This window comes from Vicugna pacos, chromosome X (assembly GCF_048564905.1).
Source record: "Vicugna pacos chromosome X, VicPac4, whole genome shotgun sequence".
Lineage (NCBI taxonomy): Eukaryota > Metazoa > Chordata > Mammalia > Artiodactyla > Camelidae > Vicugna > Vicugna pacos.
The window spans coordinates 47648687-47661413 of NC_133023.1; the positions used below are offsets into that span (position 1 = coordinate 47648687).

At 38.9% G+C, this 12727-nt stretch overlaps 1 protein-coding gene across 3 annotated transcripts in view; it reads right to left on the reverse strand.

Annotated features, from left to right (window-relative positions):
* Positions 1-12727, reverse strand: part of LOC140691969 (trafficking protein particle complex subunit 9-like) — a 34103-nt gene that overhangs the window by 7052 nt on the left and 14324 nt on the right. Inside the window, exon 5 of one of the 3 annotated variants that reach the window (XR_012067575.1) lies at positions 6963-7111. The exons of the other annotated variants lie outside the window; for them this stretch is intronic. The gene's annotated coding sequence lies outside the window, so the exon portion shown is untranslated. The remainder of the gene's footprint in view (positions 1-6962; positions 7112-12727) is intronic. 3 annotated transcript variants of the gene reach the window in all.

Here is a 12727-nt window from a genome sequence, read left to right on the forward strand (position 1 = left end):
CTATGCTTTCCTAGATATAATACCAACAGCAGAAGTGATAAAAAAAAAGCACAGATAAACTGGACTTCATGAAATTTAAAACCATTTGTTACAAAGGACATCATCAAGAAAATGAAATGAAAGGGGAAGGGGGTAGCTCAAGTGATAGAGTGCATGCTTGGTAAAAAAAAATGAATAAATCTAATTACCTCCCCTATAAAGAAATTGTTTTAATGTTTAAAAAAAGTAATATGAAATGACAATCTGCAGACTAGGAGAAAAATTTTGCAAGCATATATCTAATAAGAGACTAGTATCCAGGATATAAAACAAATGCTTACAACTGAACAATACAAAGAAAATCGACCCAATTTTTAAATTTGCCAAGGATTTAAATAGATACACAATTGGCCAATAAGCATATGAAAAGATGCTCAGCATCACTAGCCAAATCGAAATCAAAATGAGATCTCATCTTACACCCACTAGGATGTTTATAATCAAAACATGGGCAATAACAAGTGTCCGACAGGAGGCAGGGAAATGGGAACCCTCATATGCAGCCAGTAGAAAGAGACAACGGTGCAGCTTCTTTGGAAAAGTCTGGTGTTTCCTCAAAAGGCTAGAGTTATCATATGGCTCAGCAATTCCACTCCTACATATAGTGTCATCCCTCAGTGTCCTCGGGGGGTTGGATTCAGGAACCCACCACCCTGGATCCCATAATCCAAGGATGTTCGAGTCCCTTTACAATCAGCCATCTGGATCCATGAAGTGGAATCTACAGATATGGTGGGCCAACTTTACAGCCAACAGAATGAAAACATATTCTCACAAAAACTTGCACATCAATATTCATAGCAGTATCATTCAGAGTAGCCAAAAGTTACAAACAATATCCATCCATCAATGAATGGATAAAGAAGATGATCAAGAATAGTCCCACAAACTTTTGGTCATTGAATCTTTGACAAAGGAGCTGAGAAAATACAATGGAGTAAAGATAGCCTCTTCAGCAAATGGTGTAGGGAAAACTGGACAGCTGCATATAAATCAATGAAGTTAGACTACTCCCTCACAGCATACACAAAAATAAACTCAAAATGCCTTAAAGATTTAAACATGTAGGCAAGACACTTTAAACCTCTTAGAAGAAAACAGGCAAAACATCTGACATACATCTCAGCAATATTCTCCTAGAGCAGTCTACACAAGCAATAGAAATACAAGCAAAAATATATGTGGGATCTAATTAAACTTACAAGTTTTGCACAGCAAAGGAAACAGTAAGCAAAATAAAAAGACAACCTATGGAATGGGAGAAAATATTTGCAATGAATGAGACTGACAAGGGCTTAATTCCCAGAATATATAAACAGCTTTTACACTTGATAAGAAAGAAAAACAAACCATTCAATCCAAAAATGGGCAGAAGATCTAAACAAACCTTTCTCCAATGAAAACATACAAATGGCCAATAGGCACATGAAAGAATGCTCAATATCACTATCAGAGAAATGCAAATCAAAACTACAATCAAGTATCACCTCACACAAGTCAGAATAGCCATCATTCAGAAGTTCACAAACAATAAATGCTGGAGAGGCTGTGAAGAATATGGAACCCTCTACACTGTGCTGGGAATGCAGTTTGGTGGAGCCATTGTGGAAAATAGTATGGAGATTCCCCAAAAGACAAAAAATTGACTTCCATATGACACAGCAATCCCACTCCTGGGCATATATCCAGAGGGAACCCTAATTCAAAAAGACACCTGCACGCCAATGTTCACAGCAGCACTATTTACAATAGCCAAGACATGGAAACAACCTAAATGTCCAATGACAGATGACTGGATAAAGAGGTTGTAGTATAAATATACCATAGACTACTACTCAGCCATAAAAAATAATAAAATAATGCCATTTGCAGCAACATGAATGGACCTGGAGAATGTCATTCTAAGAGAATTAAGCCAGAAAGAGAAAGAAAATTACCATATGAGATCGCTCTTATGTGGAATCTAAAAGAAAGAAAACAAAACAAAACTAAACAAGACCAACATCTACAGAAAAGAAACAGGCACAGAGACATAGAATGCAAACTATGGTTACCAGAGGGGAGAGGGTGTCGGAAGGGATACATTGGGAGTTCAAGATTTGCAGATACTGACTATGTATAGAATAAACAGCAAGCTTATACTGTATAGCACAGGGAAATATATTTACTAACTTTTAGTAACTTATGTTGAAAAAGATTATGAAAATGAATACATGTATGTTCCTATAGAACTGAAGTGTTGTGCTGTAAACAAGAAACTGATGCAACATTATAAACTGACTAGACTTCAATGAAACTATTTTTAAATACACCAAAAACAAAAAAAAAAGAAAAAAGATATTATTAAACCAAAAGAATAAATTAATGTTTCAGGCTACAACATGGATGATCCTTCAAAATGTATGCTAAAATAAGCCAGACACAAACGGACAAATACTGCCCTTTTAGGTGAAGTGTATCTAAGTGTTCATTGTACTACTCCTGTAAATTTTCCGGAAGTTTGGTCTATCAAAATAAAAATAAAGTGTACTATTCATTAAAAACATAAAACGATTCCTCACAGGAGGACTTTAAATAATAAATGAAGAAATGCATGTAAAGGTCCTGGAACAACACTTTGCATGTCCACAGTCACTGCTGTCACTGTTACTCAGAGGGTGGTGCCAGCGCTGATGAGAGCTGCCTTCACTCACTCCCCTGCAGACAAGAGTGAGGGCCTGGGCTCTGACAGGCAGGGGAACCGAGAACCTGGGTCAGATACAGCCACGCCCCAAACTCTGCGGTACCCAACTTTCTTATACAAACTGCTACATGTAACGTAAACACGCTACAGGGATGTATCTTACAACACAGGGAATACAGCCAATGTTTTACAATAACTATAAATGGAGCATCTATTGTACACCAGAAGCTTATATCATATTGTAAATCAGCTATACCGTGATAAAAAACTAAAAAATAATTTAAAAACTGTATCACTTTAGTATTCAATTCAGTTTTTAAGTAACTACTAAACAGCTTAGAATGTATAAATGCATTTAAGTGTGATAAGATTGTTTACATATATATTTACTTTCAGCCTCCTGCTAAAAGAGAAATTTAACATTTTTTAAACACAGCTTAACAACAGTAACAACAAAAAGACAAAGGTGAGAGTGAAGAGAAAATGGAGATTCAATACTTAAATGAAACCAGGGGGAGGTAAATTCATAAAAACGGATGCCATGAAGTCAAAGTAAGTGTTAAAGGCCGACTAGAAATTCAGCTGTAAGATTCCTGGCAGCTAAAGCAAAAAGAAAAAGATGACGGGGCGGGTGGTAGAGCTCAGTGATAGGGCGTGTGCTTAGCATGCATGGGGTCCTGGGGTCAAGCCCCAGGGCCTTCACTAACAGATAAATACACCTAATTACCCCCCCCACAAGAGCCTCAACGAAAAGATAAAGAGAAATTTCTTTCCTAAAAAACCTGATATTAAATTTAGAATAAATACTTAAAAAAAAGAAAAATAGAAAAAGATGAGTGACACAAGCGATAATGCCCGTGAGATATATCTGAGGTGGCTGCTGGAAGGTCCCCATGTCCCACGAGCGAAAATCTGAAACATTCTTCTCACCACACAGAGTCATCCTCAGCCCACCCCACACCTCTCCCTGTTAAATGCAGGAGCACAGGCAGGGTCAGACCTTTGCTCTCTCTGTGTCATCACAGTGAGACAGGATGGAAGGGGGCAAAGCACAGCCATTCAAGGAAGGCCACAGCAATTAACACCAAAATGGTGAATGATTCAACCCCCAATAGGCCTTGAGGCTAAGGATGAAGAGATTTAACTTCTAGCAGATCTTGAGCTTCATTATACACCCATTGTAATAGTAACATGGTGAATAACACAACCCTAGGCACAATGGCAGTCCCAAGACTAGCCACAAAAGGTCAAAGGGTGGGAAATGGCCAACTCCCTGGGAATTCCATCCCCTTGCCCTTAGGCTGGTCCTTCTACTTAAGAGCATATGAAACCACCAAGCCCAGGAAAACCAGCAACACAGCGCAGCCTCGCGGTCACCCCTGTCTCTCCCTCTTCGGAGAAGGCCCACACACTGTCTGTGGATTGGGTACCTACTTTTAATCTGAGCATCAAACCCCCACACCTCGTGGTGTTTCTCTTGCCTTTCAATGTAGCTCTCTGAATAAATCTACCTTTACCCAACACTGGCTTGCTCTTGAATTCTTTCCTGCACGAAGCCTAGGACCAACATCTGCCAAGGCACATCCCAGGGGCCCAACCAAAGCCTGGGACACAGCCCTTCTCATGCTCCACTTATTTTTTCTTGTATCAACAGGACTGGGTTGTAAAGGGAGCTCTGAGGCCCCATCTAAGGGACAGAAGCAGCCCCCAGGGCTCGAATTGGCGGGCAGCCTCTCCCCCAGCAGGGGCGCTGGGGTCGGCCCGGTTGTCTGTGGTTCCTTGTTGTGCTGACTCCCCATCCAGAGAGCGTTCTCCCTAGGCCTGTCCCCACAAAACCCTTCTCTCCAAAATACAAGCACATCATGTCACAATCCTCTTGTTCAACCAGGAAATGCTCAGCCCAATTTTTCCTTCCCTAGTAAAGAACCTAACTGTCCTCCCTCCCATCCCACCATTTTTTCTTTGTCAGAACTCTGCACTCTCCTCTCACCATCCTGAACTCAGGTGCCTTGCTGGCTGAGACGGACATGTTTCAGTCTCACACAGCCTTCGTCCTTTCACTTTCCCCTTTCTACCTTAAAAAGCCTTTCCTGAGTCTCCCACCCCTCTGATTCTGAACATCAAAAAGTGCTGAGGTTACAGTCACTATCTGCATACCTCCCAAGCTTTGGCTAGGTTTCCTTTGCAAGGTCTTCATTAAGGAGCTGCATCAAGAAGTTTAAAGAGGTTATTCTTACATCTGAGCCGAGAAGCCTGCATAAAATTGAAATGGCTTTGAAGAGAGTGTAAACCAGGGACAGAGAGGTCGCAGGTCCTAGTCAATAGTGTCATGAGGCAAAATGTTCTTCAAAGGCTCAGAGTGGCTTCTGAACACGGAGTCGGCAGGGAGGAGGTGCCAGGCAGTGAGGGGGGTGAGTGACACAGGGTACGCTCCCCCAGCTGGGGAAGAATTGGATTTTTTTCAATTTTTCCAAATAATTTCTTACTTCCTTTTTCTCCTATTGTCACATACCATTTCCTACGAATTAAGAGAATCAATGTCAGTCATTTGGGCCACTTGGGAGAAGCTACACGATGCCATTCACAGGGTTGGGGCATGACAGCCAAAACAGTCTAAGTTGAAAGACCAATGGCCGTATTTCCAAGGTAACCACGGGCATGCAACAAACTCCCCAGTTTCAATGACCTCATCTCAAAGGTGGGGCCAATAAAACTACCAAGCAAGGTGCGTGATGATTGTGGCCGACATCTGTTTACTAGCTAAGTGCCCGTGACAGCTGCCGTTAATGGGGAATGAGTATGATCAACGAGGCCCAGTCTACCTGGTCACACCTGCCCTGCCTTCCTGCCTTGGTGCAGGAGCGGAGCTTGTTTAGCTGAGATGAACGCCCCCAGAGCAGCCCCGACGGGAAATCTCCCAGCTCTGCACGGCGAGGCGTGTTCCTTTCCTTCTCAGAGCTGATCACAATTTGCAGTCTTCTGTTTTTATGTTTATCCCTTTTGTAACTGCCTCCCCTCCGGAGTTTTTGCTCAAGCAGCACAGGGCCAGGTGTGTCTTGCTGCCTGCTGGATATTCTGGGCTGGGAGACAGCCGAACCCACATCGCGCTCTGGTGCTGAATGGAGAGGGCAGAAAGCACAGGGGCCCATGCTGAACTGAGGCCCTGCACCCAAAATTATGGTCTGAGTTTAGGCAAATTACACAGTCTTCTTTACCCTGAGATTCCTCATCTGTCCATGAAAAGAACTGCCCATGGCACACAGAGTTACAAGGATTAAAGGAAATCACCAAATTCACAAACTATTCAAGGGGCTACCAGTGCATCCTCAACAGACAAATGCTGCCTTTACGGCTCTGACACACGCCAAGCAGGAAAGCCGCACACAGTGAACACTGCTAAGTGCCAGTGTGTTAAGTGCTTCACGTGTGCTATAATACTCTTTACAACTTACAACAATCCCAGGAAAAAACGAATATTATCATACCCATTTCACAGATTCACTAACAAGTTAAGAGAGGTTACATACTAGTCCAAGGCCCTATGATGAGGAAATGGTGATTTAAAAATGAATCTGGGCCCAGGCCTGGGCTCCATCTCTCTCCCATCCACCTGACCACTTGCCTATGAAATCCACCTGTCCAATACACAAGTTTGCAGCCGGCCAGCTCTTAAATGCAATGTGTGCCACCGTTTGTCAATGTTGGTTAATTACCATTAACTGTTCTCAGAAACCACTACAGAAAAGAAAGGTGGACTCACGTCCCTGCCCACAAAGAAGAGGAATTCTGCCATGCCTTCTCCTGTAATGTGCAGAAACCCTTCCCTACACCACTAAATCCAAATGTCTGCTTCCTCCATGTTTATGTTTGCACACGGCTTATTAAAGTAGAAGGAACCTGCAGTAATTCGGTCTCGGCTGCCTTCCAAGGTTGCAGATTATCCATAATCAGTCTGTGAGCTAAAATACTACAATGTGAATGAAAATATTGCAACCATGTCAGTAAACAAAGAATGCTGAAACCAAGTCATCAGCGGCTGCCAACACACCCCAGCAAGGACAGGCCTGCAGCCCAGCCTCTGCAGCCACTCACCATGGTGCCCTCTGAGCAGACTCAGAATAAGAAAGGACAGGATACTGGCCCTAGATAGCTAGGTGCTTGTCTAAAGAATGAATTCCGAGTCCAAATGTTTGCTTCCTCCCATACATAGAAAAGCACTAAATTCTTGAACTTGAGATACCTGGCTTTCTTTAGATAAGAAGCAGTCTTTTATTGTTCCAACTTCCTGGTCTTTGTTGTAAAGCTCCTATATATCCTAGCTCCTCCTCAACCTCTTGGGAGCAGTCCCTCAGGGCGATCTGAGAAGATGTCATCTGGCCTTCAGTCCTCCTGCCAAATAAAACATAACTCTTAACTTTTAGGCTGCACATGTATTTCAGTCAACAGTTTTGGAAACCATAAAGGGACCCAGAGCAGATTTCTCTCTACCTGAACTCCCCGAGTAACCGGAGCCTTGGTACCAGCAGTGGCCCTTTGTGCCCATCCGCCTCCTCGGGGAGTCCAGATGAACCTGGGTGAGTCTCTCCTGGTTCTAGGATCTCCCATATTGGTTGATGATCCTGAGATTTATTTGGCGGTTTTTCCAGGTACCTGGCCCTCCAGTTGAAAGATACTGGGGGGAATTACCCACCTAGTGGGGACATACTGGGTGGGGCCTGGTTGAAACATAACGGGAAATAGCCACCTTGAATAGACGTCCGAAGTGGGGCTGGTGGAAACATACCAGGAAAATACTCACCCAGTGGAGACGTCCTGAGCGGGTCCAAGTTGAAAGACACTGGCTTCAGGACTGAGTGGTTAGGTAAGAGGCTGGTCTAATGTTTTCCTCACTTTGGTTACCTCCATTGAATTTTTCGGGATAAAAGTAAAACTCTTATGAGGAACCTTTCAACTCCAAAAATGGGACCCTCCTCCTGGCTGGTAACAGCTTTCTTCCGTGACAGAGAAACTTGCAGGAATGGTAGGGGCAAAGACTTCATGCCATAGAGTTGTCCCTGTGGGAAATCTTACTAGCAATTTTATTCTGAGAACCCGACCTTACAATGGGGAATAGAATTTAAAAAAAAAAAAGGTAAAGAAAAGAAAAAGAAATAACAGATTGCCAGCCTCCACCTAATACCCCAGCCAGGTTTATATACGTACAAGACTTACAACATTATTTGGGAATTAGAAAAAAAAATCTCACTCTGAAAGTAACTAACCAGGCCTGATATAAACAGTTTTTGGAATTCTGAAGTTATAAAAACGAAATCCCCTTTAGGGGAAACTTGGATTTCTCTTCCTGTGTCCTTGAATTGTAAACATTTTATCTTTCTCCGAGTGTTTTATATGTGTGTATGTATGTATATATGTGTTTCCTTTTTTTAAAGGAAACCTTGGACTCTGCCATGCAAAAGGTACAAGTATTGTGTACATATGGTGGCCACGCAAATAAATTGGGATTCTCAACAATCCTTTTGTAGTACTAATTTTCAGACATTTTGCCATCTTAACCTTTGTTGCATCAGCCTGGGCCACAAAGGCCTCTAGCTTTTGGAGAGTAAACTTTTGAATTTTATTTAGGCAACACCCCCACTCTCATGTGGAAATGCATCTTCATCTTATTGGTTTAAAATCACGATCTACATATATATAAATTGATGGCCATATGATGGATCCTTTAATTTGGAAAAACTTTTAAATTGGTGAAAGTTGAAAGAGCTCTCATTATAAACAGCTGTTTTATTGGTACCTATTAAAATCAAGTTTAAAGGTAGAAGAATATATTTAATGGTTAACCTAAGAACTTAGTTTAAAAAAAAAACTGGTTTGAAATGCTACATTTGTGTTTTTCCTTTCCTATCAATGGTTTTAGAGATGCTAATAAAAACTTAGAATAATTAATGTTAATTAGGCTGATAATTGGAAAAACGATTGTAAAAATGTCGGAAAAAAAGATAAGGGGCTTATCCCAAATGGATAAATATTTTTAAATGGTTATTTTGAATGAGATAAATAAAATGGACATTTTTGGATTTAGATACTAGGTTTTGATACTACACTACGTAAAGTTAAGAAAAAGGGCCAAAGGGATCACCTACTGCCCCCAACATTAAAGTTCAAACAAGTCCGTTTTATTTAACACAGTTTAAAATATATGTATTTATAGGGCTAAAATATAAAAAAAAAAAAAATATATATATATATAGACTGAAATACTTGATCAATGATTGGAACAACAGACCAAATAGTCAAATTAAAAATTGAGAAGGCCCTAAGCCCTTTGGCTCAAACTTGGGGATCCTAGAGACTTTTCTATAAAATTAGATACAATGCACAAACACACACACACACAAAAAAGCATCTGGCACTCCTTCTAGAAATAGGAATTACTGATTAAACCTAATAAATATAAAAATTAAAGGTATAAGATTTAATAAAATTGAGATAAAAGTTTCTAAAATTGGTATATTTAAATGGGCTTTATATAAACTTTCTGCTTAATTGTGTTGTGGGATAGATATGTTTCAATGGAAAAACGCTTCCCTTCTTGGTATTATAAGGCTGGGCCCATATCTGTCCCTCAGAAAATATTAATTGTACAAATAAAGGAAACCAATAGAGTTACATGAGCCGTCCAGTATAACGTAAAACTAAAAACTAATATTCAGTGGCTAATAAAAACATATAATAAGAGGTTTACCCTGGGTTTAACTTATAACTCAAGGAAAAGAGGCCTTACTAAATGCGTTATGCAAGCTTTGGAAGACATGATAAAGTAAACCTTAAAGTTTTAAAACATGGAATTCTTTGTTTACAGCTCTTCTCACTGATACAAAAAAGCAAATTAAGGATATACAATTGGGACTGGGTGACAGAGCAGTTCTCTGGGGAACTGGAAGCGTGTGTCTTTGTCTTGCAGATCAGAAATGTAAATTCACCAAACAGTGACCTAGGACTGAGCCTAATTAGCTCAATGAGATAAAACTTAAGGCCAAGAAATTTTTGGCATTTTAGAACTCAGAACTCTGACGGGTCCTTCAGACTTTGTCAAGAAATCTTAAATGTCTGTTTCACAAATAGTAAGCCTTAGTGATTTGAGCAAGCAAATTCAGCTTACTCCAGCTATTATTATACCTATCTTATAAGTAAGTTTCAAAGTGAAGCTATGAGATCTCTAGCTTTTGTCGTTTTATAAGCCTGCATGCACATTATAGACGTGAGATATTTCTACAGCTAAAAAAAAAAATCAAAGTCAAAGAGCTCTGCTTAATTGGCATAAAAAATAAGAGATTACAAATGAAGTATTTTTAAAATAGAAACTGACCAAATTGAATTTCAGCTTCACGTGAACTGGAAAGTATTCAATATTAAGATAATATTTGATATTGTTCAGTTTAAGTAAGTTCTAATTAATATAAACATCTTTAAAGTCATCAATATTAACTATAATACCTTTACTGTACCTAGGTTTAATGAAAGTCAAATAAGATCCTGTTATATCTGTTGCAGATTTGTCAAGAAAAAAATAATAGAAATGTGGTGTGGTAAAATTTTAAGTAAATTAAATGCAAATGAGATGAGAGCTTTGGGTTCATTTTTAAAATGTATGCTTAAGATAATCTCTAAATGATTGGTATCTTTAAATTCTAGAGATGTGCTAAATTAAGTTAACTGATAGGATTTTACTAAATAGCTATGCCATTTTCAGATAAAATAAGATTGAAATATGAATTACTTAACATGTAACTTCTTCTTACAGAGAAACTAAAGGTGTTTAGAAATATTAATAAATGGTTTGTGCCACCCTGAAATAGTCTCTATTATTAAGGGAATGATCTCAGAATCCTAGGAAAGTAAGAGAAATGTGTAAAGGAAGATATAAGAATGGAATTATATTTTGTTAAGGAAAAATAGTGACTTTCTCCTGAAGCTGGTTACTTCTGAATGGAAGAGAAAATAAGGGACACACTAATATGAGTATAGAAACTGTGGAAGGCTTGTGGAAGAGGAACCCTGAGGAAAGAGTTTTGTACGTGGTCGGAATTGGCTAAGTTTGCAATGAACTTGGGCAAAGTAAATGAATCTTAGAAGCAAGCTGGTACAAGACTAGATTTGGTTTTTTCACTGTTAAGAGGACAAAATTTTCTTAAAATGTTAATCCACTTTCAGTAACAAATTGTAAAACTTCTTATACCACTTAACTGATCTGTTCTGCCTTTACCTTTGAAGTATTTTCTTGTTAATGAATAAGTACTTCTTTACAGTGAACTATAAGTTTATCTGACCAAGTGTTCTCAAATCTTTTAACAAGCTACCCAAATATCAATTTCCAATTAAAGTTCTTTTAGTCTCCAGTTAAGTTTGGGATGCTACAGAGGGCCCCTGAAACATCCCAAAGAGAGATTTTAAACTAGTAAGTTTCATTTGGCATGTTAAATAACATGGTATTGTCAACTGAATAATAAATCTTCCTAGGTAATATTGTATGAGAAAATATTATTAACATAGATATTCTAGAAATTATATGGACTCCCTAAAATTCTGGTATATCTGAAATGTTACCAGTCATAATTCTGGTTGTAGTGATCAGGTTTCTTTATTGATTATAGTGCAACTGTGTTTAACCATGATTTTAAATCTTTTGTCATTTATAGACAGTTAATTGTTTTCTTCTGATGGTTTTGCAAAATGCTTTCTCTTCAAGGAAATTTACTGATTTCTAATAAATTTCAAACTATAACACTGAACTAAACTGGGTATGAAATTTTAAAGGTCTAATGAAAACTCTGATTAAATGAATTAATTACATGGGACTGAGTAAACTGGTGAATATGGTTATAATTTTTGATTTTGTCTGAAATACTCCTGGCTTTTAACCTGTTTCACAGACATAAAGAAACTATTCTCCTTAAGCTACTTATGATTCACAGCAATTTGATAAATTATACCTATGTAATCCGACTTGGAACAGTTATCTTTTCTCTCTATCTGATCCCTCAAGAGACTAAAAACTCTTAGGTCCCCAGTGGCTCTATCAGACAAATGAGGAAGATCATCCCCTAACAGATATAGGAATCTCAAGGTATTTTAAGGATTTTAAAGAGAAAAGGATTTACCTAAATCTGTAAGGCAGAAACCCATGACAAGCCCTTGACGTGGCTTTCTTGGCCTTAGGAAATCTTATTAACATTCTACCCTGAGACTCCTTATTAAAAGTTCCAACACAGCCAATTTAAAAAAGCCTATATGATCAAATAATCAGACTTAACTTGTAAACAAGTTAATCTTCATTTGGCTATATTTGAGAAAAATGAGGGTAACTTTAGAGAGAAAAAAGATTATATTTTAGAGGATATTAAATTCTAGTTTTGTTAATTGAGGTCTATATTTACTAAGGCACTTCCCAGATCATTCCTTGCTGTTATGTCACATTGCTGTAAAGTTTAATTGAATTATGAAAAGGATACTCTAGGTTTGTTTCTGAAGCTCAGTAATCTATCCTTGGGTAAAGTTCCAATGCCCCATGACCTGCAGCCAGGGGATTATACATACTGGAACAGGCATGACTTAAAAAACTGTCTCCATCCTGAATGGAAGGACCCTTTATCAAGTACTCTTAACTAGACCATACAAACCAAGGCTGAAGGAAACGGACTTTCAGATTCATTTCCTATCAGAAACAGACCCTACAGTGCACTGGCCTATAGAGCACTGCTCACCTTAAAATAATGCCCAAATGGAGTAAAAGCTACCAGGCCAGGATGAGAAGAAGACGACATCTGACGTAGACAGCTGACCCAAGACAACGGACCATGCCTGTATACCAATTACTTTGATAATTTCTCCTACCTTTGATTATGAACTACACCTATTGTTAAGTTTATGGTAAATTAACTATGTCTAGTACTTCTGTGTTACTTTGGTGGGTTTCCCTACTCAAAGGCTCTAACTAGATAGCCCTCA